Source organism: Capsicum annuum, chromosome 2 (assembly GCF_002878395.1).
Source record: "Capsicum annuum cultivar UCD-10X-F1 chromosome 2, UCD10Xv1.1, whole genome shotgun sequence".
Taxonomy (NCBI): domain Eukaryota; kingdom Viridiplantae; phylum Streptophyta; class Magnoliopsida; order Solanales; family Solanaceae; genus Capsicum; species Capsicum annuum.
This window is the reverse complement of record NC_061112.1, coordinates 103,931,091-103,945,085: the sequence shown is the minus strand read 5'-3', so window position 1 is coordinate 103,945,085 and position 13,995 is coordinate 103,931,091. Positions and strand designations below refer to the sequence as shown.

Sequence of the window (13,995 nt, the reverse complement as noted above, 5' to 3'; positions counted from 1 at the left end):
TTATTAGGTCGCAAAAGTTAGTTAAGAAAGTTAGCTAATGAGACTAGGCCTTGGTTCTATATATACTCACTACTCTTGTACTCTTAAACACACGTTTTGATTATCAATAATACTCAATAAACTTCTCACTTCTTCCCTCTCAATCTCTCTGTGTTTCTCTGTTCTTAATGAAATCACTATTATTGTGATTTAGTTCATGGTATTGGAGCTAATGAGCTTTGCATCAAAGCTTCATCTTCTTCTTCGATTCTACATTTCACTTCGATACTCTTGATCTGGAAATTGTAATTGGCCGAAACACTTACAAAAATTTAATTGTTCAAGAAACTGTCCAACGTGTTGCGGAGCCTTCGGCCGTGAGAGGGTGGATGTAATAGGAGCTCCGTTGGGCTTTTACGGAGCTTGGCCTGCGTTCGCATTAACTCACCACTTGGTCGCCGAAGCTTGCTTATTAGTAAAAAGCTAACGAAACCTCAAACCAAGCAATATCAAGACGAAGAAATGCAAAGAAGGAGCTTTTTATTTGGGTCCACTCAGAGTCTCAAGAAAGGAATTCGGCACTCGTGATTGATCAAAATCATCCTCTCTTTCTACATCCCACTGATGTAAGTGGTACGTCTCTTGTATCATTCAACTATATGGTATAGAGAATTACTCTCTTTGGAGTAGGTCAATGTGTATTGCCTTATTAGGAAGAAAGAAACTTGGTTTTGTTGATGGCACATTAAAGAAAGAAAGCTTCACGAAAAAACTTTGGCCAAAATGGGAGAGGGTAAATGTTGTGGTACTTTCTTCGTTAATGAACACTGTCTCTACTAGTCTACTTAGTGGGGTAGTGTATGCTTCTTGTGCTTGGGATGTTTGGGAAGAATTAAAAGAAAGATTTGACAAGGTTAATGGCTCAAGAACTTTTAATCTTCACCAAAAAATTGCTACACTTAGTCAAGGTACTTCTTTTGTGTCTATATACTTACCAAGTTGAAGAATCTTTAGAATGAATTTGAATCCTTAGTTCCTTCTCCTAGTTGTGATTGTGCACAATCAAGAGATTTCTTGGCCTACTTGCAAAGACAAAAATTATATCAGTTCTTAATGGGGCTGAATGACTCTTACTTACAAGCTAGAAGTCAAATATTACTAATGACTCCATTGCCTACTGTGAATCAAGCCTATGCTATGATTGTGAATGATGAAGGGCAAAAGGTTGAGATCTCTTCTTCTACTGGTCTTTTGGTTGCAGCACCACTCACTAGCTATGACTCCACTGCTCTCTATTCTAAAATTGGTGTTCAAGGTTATCAGAAGTTAAAAAACAAAACTATTCTACTCAATGTGATTACTGCAAGATGAAAGGTCATCTCAAGAAACATTGCTATAAGTTAGTTGGATATTCTCTAAATTTTAAGAAAAGAAAGGGTGGTTCAACTGGTAATTCTGGTAATGCTTATAGTGTCCAACTTGATTATCATACTGGCAAAGGTCAGGAACAACAATACAGAATACTACTTATGATTCAAGCCTGCTAACCTCATCTTTGCACTCAGCTAGTGATAATCAAGTTGTAGCAAATGTGCCCTGTCTATACCAGAATGTGGTGAGTGGTGGAAGTCAACCAGGAACTTGTGTGTTTAAAAAAGACCAGTATGATCAAATTCTACAGATAATAAGTCCAATAACTCATCTAGAGCAAATATGGTGAACACATTTGCTGTAGGTAGAAATGAGGGTACAAGTATACACTTTGATAGTAGTAACCATATGCTTGTTTGGTGTCAAGTAATAATTCAGATTGGATTATTGACACTGGTGCTACAAATCACATGGTGTCTGATATTAATATATTAAACAAAGACACCATAATAGAAAGTGCTATTCCAAAAAAGGTTTATCTTCCAAGTGGTGATACCTCACTTGTTACACATATTGGTCACAACTCAATTCTAAAAGAAGCACACTAAAAGATGTGTTTCACTTACCATAATTCAAATACAATTTATTATTTGTTTCTAAGGTCACCAAAGAACTACACTGTGGTGTCTATTTGTATCCTGACTTTTACATTTTTCAGGATCACTCAAATGGAAAGGTGAAGGAGATTGGTAGATTAGAAGATGACTTATACCTGCTTAATCGGTGTTTACATATTAAAGATTTTACAGTTGAGAATGTTGCAGTAAAATATTCACAAAACAAAGCTGCTACTACACAAAAACTATCATGTTTCAGTTCACCAGATATCAGTTTTTGGCACAAAAGATTTGGGCATGTGTCTACTTTAGTTTTGACAAAGTTGTTTACTTTTCAACATGATACTATTTCTGAAGTCATAAACTCATGTTCTATTTGTCCTAGTGCTAAGCAAACCAGGCTTCCTTTCAGAACAAGTAGTATAAAGAATAATGCTTCTTTTGATCTTGTTCATATGGATATATGGGGACATATAAAACACCCACCATTGATGGAAATAGATACTTTCTTATAATTGCTGATGACTATACAAAAATGACTTGAGTTTATCTTTTAAAGTTTAAATCTGATGCTTATGTTACCATTCAATAGTTTCTTAGATTTGTTAAAACTCAGTTCAATAAAAATTTTAAGACTTGCAGAACAGATAATGGTTCTGAATTGTGAATGAAGTATGTACTAATTAGTTAAAACCTTAGGCATAATTCATCAAAAATCTTGCAAATTTGTGTTGCTGAGAGAAAGCATAGGCACATTTTAAAAGTTACAAGAGCATTAAGATTCCAAGCTCATATTCTTCTAAGATTTTGGGGCTATTGTGTTCTTGTTGTTGTATACATTAGTAACAGATTGCCTTCATCTGTTGTTGGAACTTCTCCCTATGAGAAACTGTAATAAACAACCTTCTCTTAGCCACATGAAGTCCTTGGATGTCTATGCTATGCTAAGATAGTACAACAAACTGATAAGTTGCTTTCTAGAACTAGACCTGCTGTCTTCTTAGGCTACTCTAAAGTTAAAAAGGCTATATTTTTTATGATCTTACCACCAAGTCCTTTATTAATAAAGAAGTAGTGTTCAAAGAATCTGAATTTCCTTTTAAGAATCATCATGACAAAAATACATTACTCTTTCTTGAATTAGATGCTAGTTGTCAACATTTACTTACTACTAACTCAGATACTTATGAGTTTATGCAGAACAATAATGATACTATAACATATGATCAAGAGGAACAACTCTAGCCAGATCACAATCATGATTTTCATGATATGTCTCAAGCTCAAGCACTTCAACCTTATCAGCAGATCACTGTTTCTACTAGAAAGTCTGTAAGGAATAGACAACCACCAATATGGATAAAAGACTTCACTTCGTTGAGTCTACATGATCCGCCATATGTTATTTCAAACTATGTGTCTTACGACAAACTTTCTTCTAAGTATAAATCATACTTATCAACTTTTTCTTCTGTTACTAAACCTAGGAACTACACTGGAGCTAAAGAATATCCCAAATGGATTGAAGCTATGAAGGCAGAAATACAAGCACCTTAAGATAATCACATTTGGGACATTGTCACTTTACCACATGAAAAAAAGGTAATAGGCTGCAGATGGGTTTATAGAGTGACGTACAAATCTTCAGGAGAAATAGAAAGGTTCAAGGCTAGAATGGTTGCAAAATAATATAACCAACAAGAAGGTATTGATTATCAAAAAACTTTTTCTCTTGTGTTTAAGATGATAACAGTCAGGATAGTACTTGTAATTGTTGTTTCAAAGCACTGGCACATCCATCAAATGAATGTGTACAATGCATTTCTACAGGGTGATCTCTTTGATGAGATTTATATGCAGCTTCCTGAAGGTTTTGTGAGCCAGGAAAAAGTAACATAACTAGACTAGTTTGCAGACTCACAAAATCCTTATATAGCCTAAAGCAAGCACCAAGAATGGAATGCTAAACTAAAAAAGGTTTTATTGAATCTGAGGTTCAAACAAAGTCAATATGATTATGCTTTATTTACCAAAACAATAGAGGTTGGAACTATGATAATCTTGATATATGTAGATGGTATGCTTGTGACTGGAAATAGCTTAAAGATTATTGAGGAAGCAAATTAGTCTCTTCAACAGGTGTTTAAGATGAAGGATTTAGGAGATTTAAAGTACTTTCTAGGAATAAGTTTGCTAGATCAAATTAAGGTATATCAATGCATCAAAGGAAATACACTTTTGAGCTAATCTTTGAACTTGGACTTGGAGCTGAAAAACCAGCCATTACTCCTATAGATACAAATGTGAAACTCACTACTAGAGAATATGATGAGTATCTAGACAAAATCCTAGTGAAGATCCAGTGTTATCAGACAAAGGTGCATATCAGAGACTTATAGGTAAGCTTTTTTATCTAACTGTCACTAGATCAAATATAACTTATGGTGTACAAACCTTAAGCCAATATCTTCAAGAATTAAAAAAATCTCACATGGATGCTGCAATAAGAATAGTGAGATGTGTGAAAAAACAGCCTGGACAAGGAATTCTTATCTCAAGTAATGGTATCCAAAACATAAATACATACTGTGATGCAGATAGGCTGCTTGTGCTCACACTAGAAAGTCAGTAACTGGCTTTCTTATCAAGTTGGGTGATTCTTTAGTCTCTTGGAAATCTAAGAAGCAAACAACCATCTCAAGAAGCTTTACAGAAGTAGAATACAGAATTATGACATCAACAGTTCCTGAACTAATATGGTTACTTGGTATACTGGAAGAGTTGCAAATCAATGTATCTTTACCAGTGAATGTCTTTAGTGATAGCAAATCCGCCTTGCAAATAGCAGCCAACCCAATGTTTTATGAAAGGCCAAAACACATTAAAATCGATTGTCACTTCAATAGGAAAAAAATCAAGAAGGAAAAGTCAAGGCTCAATACATCTCGACAAAAAATAAATCGACAAAAAATAAACCTGCAGTTGTTCTTACAAAAGGTTTGAACAAGGTGTAGCATGATTATCTGATTTCCAAGTTAGGCATAGTCAACATATTCCAGAGTGCGTAACTTGAGGGGGAGTGTTATGACAATAACTCTAATAACTAGTTGAGTAACTAACTTCAATTAGTTAGTTACTAATTATTAAGTTACAAAAGTTAGTTAAGAAAGTTAGTTAATGAGACTAGGTCTTGGTTCTATATATACTCACTACTCTTGTACTCTTAAACACATGTTTTGATGATGAATAATACTTAATAAACTTCTCTCTTCTTCGCTCTCAGTCTCTCTGTGTTTCTCCGTTCTTAATGAAATCACTATAACTATTGTAGTGATTTAGTTCACATATCTGTCTGTAAGTAAGGGTGCATTCTCGCGCACCACCCATAATGTCTGAATACCGCTGCTGTACACGCCTGTTAGAATTTCATCTAACTGTTCTTTTGATACCGACATGAAAGGTCCTTGGGATATGTATAGAACCATGACAAGTAATTGGGACTAGGCTGGTTAGTTTTGCATTTGGTATCCAAGTAAGGCATTGTTGGACCAACTGTGAAAATGGGAACTTGAAATTCAGCTTCTAAAGCCTCAATTACTTAAGATTCCAATGCTTCAATGGTGGTTAACAAGACATATCGTGCTTTACTGGCTAATTGCGATACAGCTTCGAGAAACAAGGGCAAAAATTTCATGTGTTTGCCGAAGACTACCCGATGGAAGACACTTTACGCAAATTGTCGTAATCCTAGGATTGTAATTTACCACCTCTTCTCTGTGCTCTGTTCATTATGAATTAAGAAACTCAACTTATATTACCATTCATGTTGCCAACTATGTAATTAGTTGGATAAGTCAAGATGAATAAATCCACTAACAACAAAAATAAAGAGACTTTCATGAAATCTAAGGGAGTTAAATCGTATACTCCTACTACTTGTTGGAAACAATAGCACAAGAAAATAATATTTCCAACATATCTTTATCTATCTATATTTATTTTATATCTATATCTATATCTATATCTATATCTATATCTATCTATATCTATATTATATTAAAAGTGTGAAGGGCCTACAAATTTTTTAAAAATTTTAAGTAAGTCAAAGATTTTCTAAGGATTTAACTTTACAGATAAGAAAAGATTTTAAATATAGAAAAAATAAAAATGATAATCGTACTACAAATATAGTTCAAATCGATGTGTCTCTCTTAGCCTTTAGCAGCAAGAAAAAAAAGATATTTCATGACAAATGCAAAAGTGACGATCCATTAACCACTTGAAACTTCTGGTGGTAATATATATATGTACCTACAAAAAAATATATGTATGTTTATATTATTCTATTAAAATGTAAAAGATCTTTGAGAGATGATTTGAACTTCTTGCCCTTCATTAAAAATCTTTGCAATAAACAAAGTCATCTAATTTTAAATAATCAAAAGTCATATGTGCAAGACATGTGCGGTTAAACTAGTAGCAATAAAAGCAGAACATTAAAATGCCACTGATCAATACCTTTATATTAAAATCCAGGGAAAAATAAAAAAATCCAAAGAAGCAATGGATATAAATATAATAAAGATTTTACACTTTGTAAGCCTGAGTGAAATACTCTCGCCTTACTACAATATGCTCATACTAACTATTTTTTCTTACAAACTATTTTCTTAAGATGTTTGTAATATCTCACTCTTTTCTCTCTATTAGTTATCTTGAAATAGGATAATAGAACTGTAATTTTCCTGATGTGAGGAATGGATTAGAGAGAGAAGCTCTCCTCCCTCTCTTCAGTTCTTCCCTAAATAATCTCAGCAATTTCCCTAAATAATTTTCCAAAAATCCTAAAAAATACCCAGTTAATATCTAGTCCTATCTTCTAAATCAACCTATGGCTCTTAGTCCATCCTATCGAGATATAGCAGCAAATAAGATTTCTACCTCCAATCATGCCTTAGATCAACCTATGGACGGAGGTTGTCTAGAATCTGATCCAGATAATTTGGAGGATGATCTTGTCCAACTTTCAATTGATGATTGGAATCGTTTTTTTTCACCCTGGAAATTCTCAGTGATTTTAAAGGCCTTTGGGAGTAAGTTCACTCAGCAATACTTAAAAACTAAATTGGAAGCACTGTGGAAGCTCCCAGAACCATTATGTCTTATTGATCTGGGTTATGAATTCTTTATGGCAAAATTCCATAAACCAGAAAGCCAAGCATATGTCCTTAAAGGCGGTCCTTGGTTCATCCGACAGCTTCATATCAGTTAGCCTCAGTAGGAACCCAACTTCATCCCCAGCCAGTACCAAATTAACTCGACTGCAATTTGGGTTCGCCTACCCAGCTGCCAAATTCTACGATCTCACCCTGATAAAAAGGGTCGGCAAGAAGCTCGAAAAGCTTCTGAAGGTTGATGCCTGCACCTCTTCGACAATCAGAGGCAGATACGCTCGAATCTGTGTTCAAGTTGATTTAGAAAAGCCGGTGAAATCCACCATCACAATTGGGGATCATAAGCAAGTCTTACTCTATGAGGGTGACAAGATCCTCTACAAATAATGCAGCTTCTTAGGTCATACTTCCCAATCTTTCTCTTCGAAGGCCACCGCTGGATGATCAACGCTGGCATCACCATTTTCGCCATGAGCTGTGAAGGAGAAGACTAGAGACGAATGACAGACAGTCTCGTTTGCTCGTAAAAGATATCTGAAGTAGGGAAATAAACCTTCAAGAGTGGTACCCCTCTCCAGTAATGGTAAGATAGTTGTAGCAGCTTCGGCAGATTAGTTCCCCTCTCACTCCCCCAAGATATCTTGGCGGCCACCGCCGCAGGGACCTCTCTTCCCCAGGTTAATAGGATACATCTGGATCCACTTGGGTCATTAAGTGCCCTGGTTCATCCAGAGCCCAAGTGCCCACAACCCAATCTGTTTCAAATTTTACTTATGATTTATAAAGTCCCAACCGATTTAGGCCCATTTCAGAGGGATTTCTTTTTGGGCCCATTCCTTATAAGCCCTCATCTTCTGGATTGGGTTTTAATCTTAGGCCAGCCGTCTCCTCGACCCAGTTCCCTTACCCGAGCCCAACCTTCAATCTAACTTTAATTCTTCTTATCTTTCTGCTACAATTCCTACTGAGGGGAAAATGAAGCTCACACATGGGCCCCACCTCAATGATCTCATCATTACCCTTCAGGTGCATCCAAGTTTTTCCTCTTCCTACGCCGGCAAATACCCTTTTTACTTCTCAGAGGGATGAAATGAAAATCACTATCCCTCCAAACAATGCATTAAGTGCTAGTACTATGTCCGAAGCAAAACCTCTTCATCTCCCTTTCTCTGCTTTTAGCTTAAAATTCCATTTGGATGCCATGCAAACCACTCTTACTTCAAACAATAACTCCATCACCTCCTTCAAACATGATCACCATGTTAACATCTCCACCTCCTCCAACTCACACTCCGACATCTTAGCTGGAGGTGTGCCTGTCCAACCAATCTGTTCTTTTCCACCTACATTGGGAGGGGAATCACATGACCATCTTTATTCAGGACTCAGAATACTTGGCCCAACTGGCAATGGAGTGCCTAACCGGGGTTTCCAGAGTTACGGGCCCAATGTCTAGATGGTAACCTTTCTCCAAATCTTCAGCTCCCCAACAACAGACAATCTCACTCCATCAATCATATCGGAGATGATGTCTCTAACAAGTTCAAGCCTTCCTTTCTTTCCACCACCAAATCCCCTTCTGTTGAACCAAGGTTCCACTTTTGTGAATCTCTATGGGGAAAACCCCCAATCTCAGTTTCCTTCCCAGCTACCTCCAATCTTGTCTTTTTTTCCAATGAACCCAAAAACTATGGAAAAGGAGAAGACCTTGATTGCACTAAGAGAGAGCAACTGGGAAATGGAAAACCTGTTAGCCCAATTGAGAATTCCCAAAACTGATGTGTTCACTCTGGAAAAGCCTGTAAACTTGGATTTCGAAGGACTACTTCACGAGATGGTGATTGTCCTACTGCCTCAGGATCTGTCAAAGCTAGAAATAGAGCTAGGCTTGCCAAACCCTATATTAGAAGAGTGCTACAAAGCCAAGATCACCCCCCTTTCCAAGAAGAAGAAATTCCTAGAATAACTGAGCTCTTCGAACTCTCTGGGGAAGGGGAAGTCACCACTCAAGGAGATCTCTCACCCCCCAAAGTAATGATGCAGAATTGCATAATATGGAATGATAGGAGGGCCAACAATGCTGAATTTAGGAGATACTGCAAGTCCATGGTTAGCATCCACCAACCTACCATTCTTGCTCTTCTTGAGACTAGGATTACTGATCATAAGGCTTTAGCTGATGAACTGGGATTTCACTGTTTCATTCAATCTCCTACTTCTGGACTGTTTGGTGGCATTTGTCATCCTTTGAAAGAATGATTCTATCTCTATTTTTGAAATATCTATCTTCTCTCAGCTATCCATGCTGTTGTTAAGGTAAATTCCCCTTCCTCTAGTTGGATTTTGAGTGTAGTTTATGCAATACCGACCTTTTCTCTAGAAGATTGCTTTGGGATTAGCTTAAGTTCATGGCAGACTCCCTCCACTCATTGGATAGTACTTGTTGGCTGGTAGGGGGACTTTAATAAAATTCTTAAAGCTAGTGAGAAGTTTAGGGGAAATAAGATTAACCTGTCTATGTCCTCTCTTTTTGGGGATTGTATTAACCACTCTAGGCTCATAGACATGGAATTCAGAGGTAGTAAATTTTTCTAGTCCAACATGAGATATAGTAATAGGTATTCACTTATATTAGAAAGATTGGATAGGTTCTTTTCTAATGACCTCTGGCTCTATATGTTCCCTGATGCTTCCGTCCTCCACATTCCTAAAGCTCACTCATATCATTTCCCTTCCCACCTTACTTTCTCCAGACTAGTTTAAAATATTCCTATGCCTTTTAGGGTGGAATCTATGTGGTGCAATCATGAAGACTTTTATTTCTTTGTCTCTCAGTATTTTCCTGAAGGATCCAACCTTACTAGAGCTACTATAGATTTTGAGGATATTGCCAGATCTTGGAACCAAGAGGTTTTTGGGAACATTTTCCAAAGGAAGAAACACATTATTGCCAGACTTTCTGGCATTTAATCTTCTCCTCACTACCCTATCAGTGCATTCTTACAAAATCTTGAAGCCCATCTTACCTCTGATTTTAGTTTTATCCTGAGAAACGAAAGTGACTTTTGGATGCTCAAATATAGGATAAACTAGCTCATAGAGGGTGACAGGAATACTAGATTTTTCCACTCTTCTGCCTTTAGAAGATGAAGGAATAGAGTTTCTTCTCTTCAAGAGAATGACACCTACAAAACTATCCAAGAAGCCATCTTGTCCTTCTACACCACCTTTTTTCATACAAACCATTAGTATGCTAATTCAAGATGTCAGCCTAACCCCTCTAGCTCTGGGTCCATCCCTTTCTCCTCTCATTTCAAGTTGGATTCTAATCCCAGCTTAGAAGAAATCAAAGCTATTGTTTTCTCCTTTAAACCCTTCAAGGCCCCGAGCTCTGAAGGCCTTCATCCTTTTATGTATCAAAGGTATTGGACCACCTTTGCCCCTCCCTACTGAACTTTTGCACCCATACTTTTTACACTACTACTATGGACCCTTGGGTTAATATTCTACCTACCCCTTTCTCATCCCTAAATGTAGGAATGCCTCCACTTTGAAGAACTTTAGATCTATTTGCTTGTGTAATACTCAATACAAGATCATCACCAAACTTATAGCCAATAAGATCAAGCCTTATATCCAGTCCCTTATAGGTCAGAACCAAGCTAGTTTTTTGTCCAACATAAGGGCTTCTGACAATGCTATCATTGTCTAAATATACATTGATCACTTTAAAAGAATGAAAGGGAAATTATTTCACATACTTTTAAAGATAAATCTTGAGAAAATCTTTGATAAATTGGAATGGTCTTTCATTAGACAAGCTATGCATTTCTTTAACTTTCCTCTAGGCCTTTCTAATCTCATTATGTCCTTTATATCCACCTCATCCATATCCATCCTGATTAATAACCGGAGCACCAATAAGTTTAATCCTTCAAGAGGTATTAGATAGGGGGATCCTTTATCCCCCTACCTCTTCATACTTTGCATGGAGCTTCTCTCTAGGAGAATCAACCATGAGGTTGATACCCTTAACTGGATTCCGATACAGGTTAACCCTAGAGGCCCTAAAATATCCCATCTATTTTTTGCTGATGACCTTACCCTTTTTGAAAAAGATGATATCCCTAACTGTCAAACAATCACTAGGACTCTAGAGAGCTTTGCATTTCACTCTGGTCGAAAAATTAACATCACTAATTCCAAGGTATTTTTCTCCCATAACTGTCATACTGACACTCAACTCCACCTTTCCTCTATCCTAGGGATTAAAGTCAGTCACTCTTTTGGAAAATACTAATATTTTTCTATCTTTCGTGATAAACCAAAACCTTCTGACTTTCAGTTCCTCTTGGATAACATCAACACCAAGCTAGCTGGTTGGAAAACTCATTACCTCAACAAGGCTGGCAGAACAACCCTTTCCAAGGCCTGCCTTGGTAGCATTCCTAACCATGTCATGCAATATATCTTCTTTCCTAGGAAAATTCATAAGCTCATTGACAAAGCCTAAAGAAACTTCATTTGGGGAACCATAGATGCTAAAAGGAGAATGCACTTAGTTAACTGGGACATTATCACCACCCCCAAGCATTTAGGTGGTCTAGGTATGTAGCAGGCTTGCATTAAGAATGACACTCTTCTAGCTAGTTTGGCTTGGAGGTTTCATTCAAACCCCTCCTCCCTTTGGGCCCAAATTCTTTTTAAAAAAAATAAATTCCACTCTTACTTCTTTCTCTCCATCTAACTCCAAAACTGGGAGAAATATCCAAAGATCTTGGTCTCTTTGCAAAAATGCTATCCAATGGTCTATCTTTGATGGTAAGAAAATCAATGTTTGGAAAAACAGGTGGATTTCCCACTTACCTTCTTTATCTACCATCATTCAGGGCCCTCTTCCAAACCCTTGCCCTCCCATGCATCTATACACCTTATGGGTTAATGGTGTGTGGAATTTAAACTCCCTTCTCTTCGACATCCCCCCGATGTCAAATCCACTATTGCTACCACCTTTTTTCCTAATCTTCAAGCCAAAGATGATACCCTCATCTGGCTTCTAACTGGTAATGGTCTTTCCTCTTGCAAGAGTGCCTACCAATTCTTGGCTACTCAAAAAACCAACTTCATCCATCAGCACCTTTCTTTAGGTTGGATTTGAAAGCTTCACATCCCCAATAAGATTAAGTCCTTTCTCTTGCTACTTCACCATAAAATCCTCCTTACCAAGGCTACTTTAGCTTATAGGGGAATCAATATTCCTTCCTACTGTCATATGTGCCACCACTTCATTGAGGATGTGACCCATCTTTTCTTTTCCTGGCCCCATGCTGCCCAATTTTAGGACAACCTCACCCACCATTATAGATGTAGTATGAATTTAAACATACAACTTTTCAATCTTTCTAACTGGGAGAGAACTTGGGCCCAGCTTTTCCCCAATCTGTAAGCCAAAGTTGATAACCCCCTGGCTCCTAACTAGTAATAGTCTCTTCTTTTGCAAGAGTGCCTACCAGTTCTTGGCTACTCAAAGAACCAACTCCATCCATCAGCACCTTCCTTTAGGTTGGATTTGAAAGCGTCACATCCTTAATAAGATTAAGTTCTTTCTCTGGATGTTTCACCATAAAAGTCTCCTTATCAAGGCTACTTTAGCCTATAGGAGAATCAATATTCCTCCCTACTGCCACATGTGCCACCACCTCATTAAGGATGTGACCCATTTTTTCTTCTCATGTCCCTATGCTACCCAGTTTTGGGACAACCTCACCCACCATTATAGATACAGTATGGATTTAAACATTCAGCTTTTCTATCCTCCTAACTGGGAGAGAACTTGGTCCCTTCTTAAGGGTACTAACTTTGATACGTCCGTTAATTAGGCTACCCTCCCTACCTTTTGCATTTGGACTATTTGGAAATCTAGGAATAATAATGTCTTTGATAACAATCCTCTCCCCCCTCTTTCAAAGTTGCCTACTCTGAAGCTGTTGAATTTTACCATCTTAATCCCCCTTTGTCCCCAAAATTAGTAGATCGATTATGCTAACTTGGACCCCCTCCTAAAAATACTTATAAATTAAACATTGATGGTTTTAGTCTGGGCAACCCGGGTAAGGGTGGCATTGAGGGTGTAATTCATAACTTTAATGGAGATTGGATGCTTAGGTTTACTCAAAGTTTAGGTCAAGCTTCAAACATGACTCTCAAACAAGGGTTGCAACTCACTGTAGATCCAAATCTGCGGCCCATTATTATCAACAATGACTCTGAGGTTATAATTAATATGCTTCAACATAGGAATTCACTTTTTAACCCTATTATCCATCTTTGCAGGTCACTACTCCGAAGGCTAGAAGGTCCTACCGTTTGCCACAATTACAGGGAGGAGAATAGGGTTGCTGACATCCTTGCAAAGGAAGGAGCCAAGCAAGCTTTTGCTGGAAAATGCAGAATTTTTGTTCCCCCCACCGCCCCTCCTTTTGTAGTCCATGCAGTTTAGGACGATAAATGTGGGAAAAATTTTTATAGAAAAACTTGTAACTCCAACTTGAATGGGCGTACACCCCCTATCTTTGAACTGGAGCCAGACTAAGATCCCCTCCCCCACCTTTTGTACCTTTTCACTACTTAATATATCTTCTGGTTTACCAAAAAATAAAGTTATCTTGAAATGAACGAAATTGTCTCTCCATGTGTGATATCTGAGCAAATTTAATCCTTCCATATTTTTACAATCTTTGACTTTGCCGACAGCTGGAACTCCTGTTTGCCCTTCGGTACTCAGAAGAATGTTCAAAATTTAGTCAGAGTCCAAAATGATCGCATTTTGCTTTAGGCGACAACCTCTGAAAGCT

General features: G+C 37.5%; 1 long non-coding RNA gene across 2 annotated transcripts; it reads left to right on the top strand.

Annotated features, from left to right (window-relative positions):
• The first annotated feature begins 2,732 nt into the window (after positions 1-2,732).
• On the top strand, positions 2,733-13,821 carry LOC107858864. 2 transcript variants are annotated; one of them, XR_001671261.2, is made up of 2 exons: positions 2,733-9,457; positions 13,475-13,821. It is a non-coding gene; the product is annotated as an uncharacterized LOC107858864 (long non-coding RNA). The 2 variants fall into 2 exon arrangements; XR_001671260.2 differs by having other exon boundaries at positions 6,044-7,724.
• The last annotated feature ends 174 nt before the right edge of the window (positions 13,822-13,995 follow it).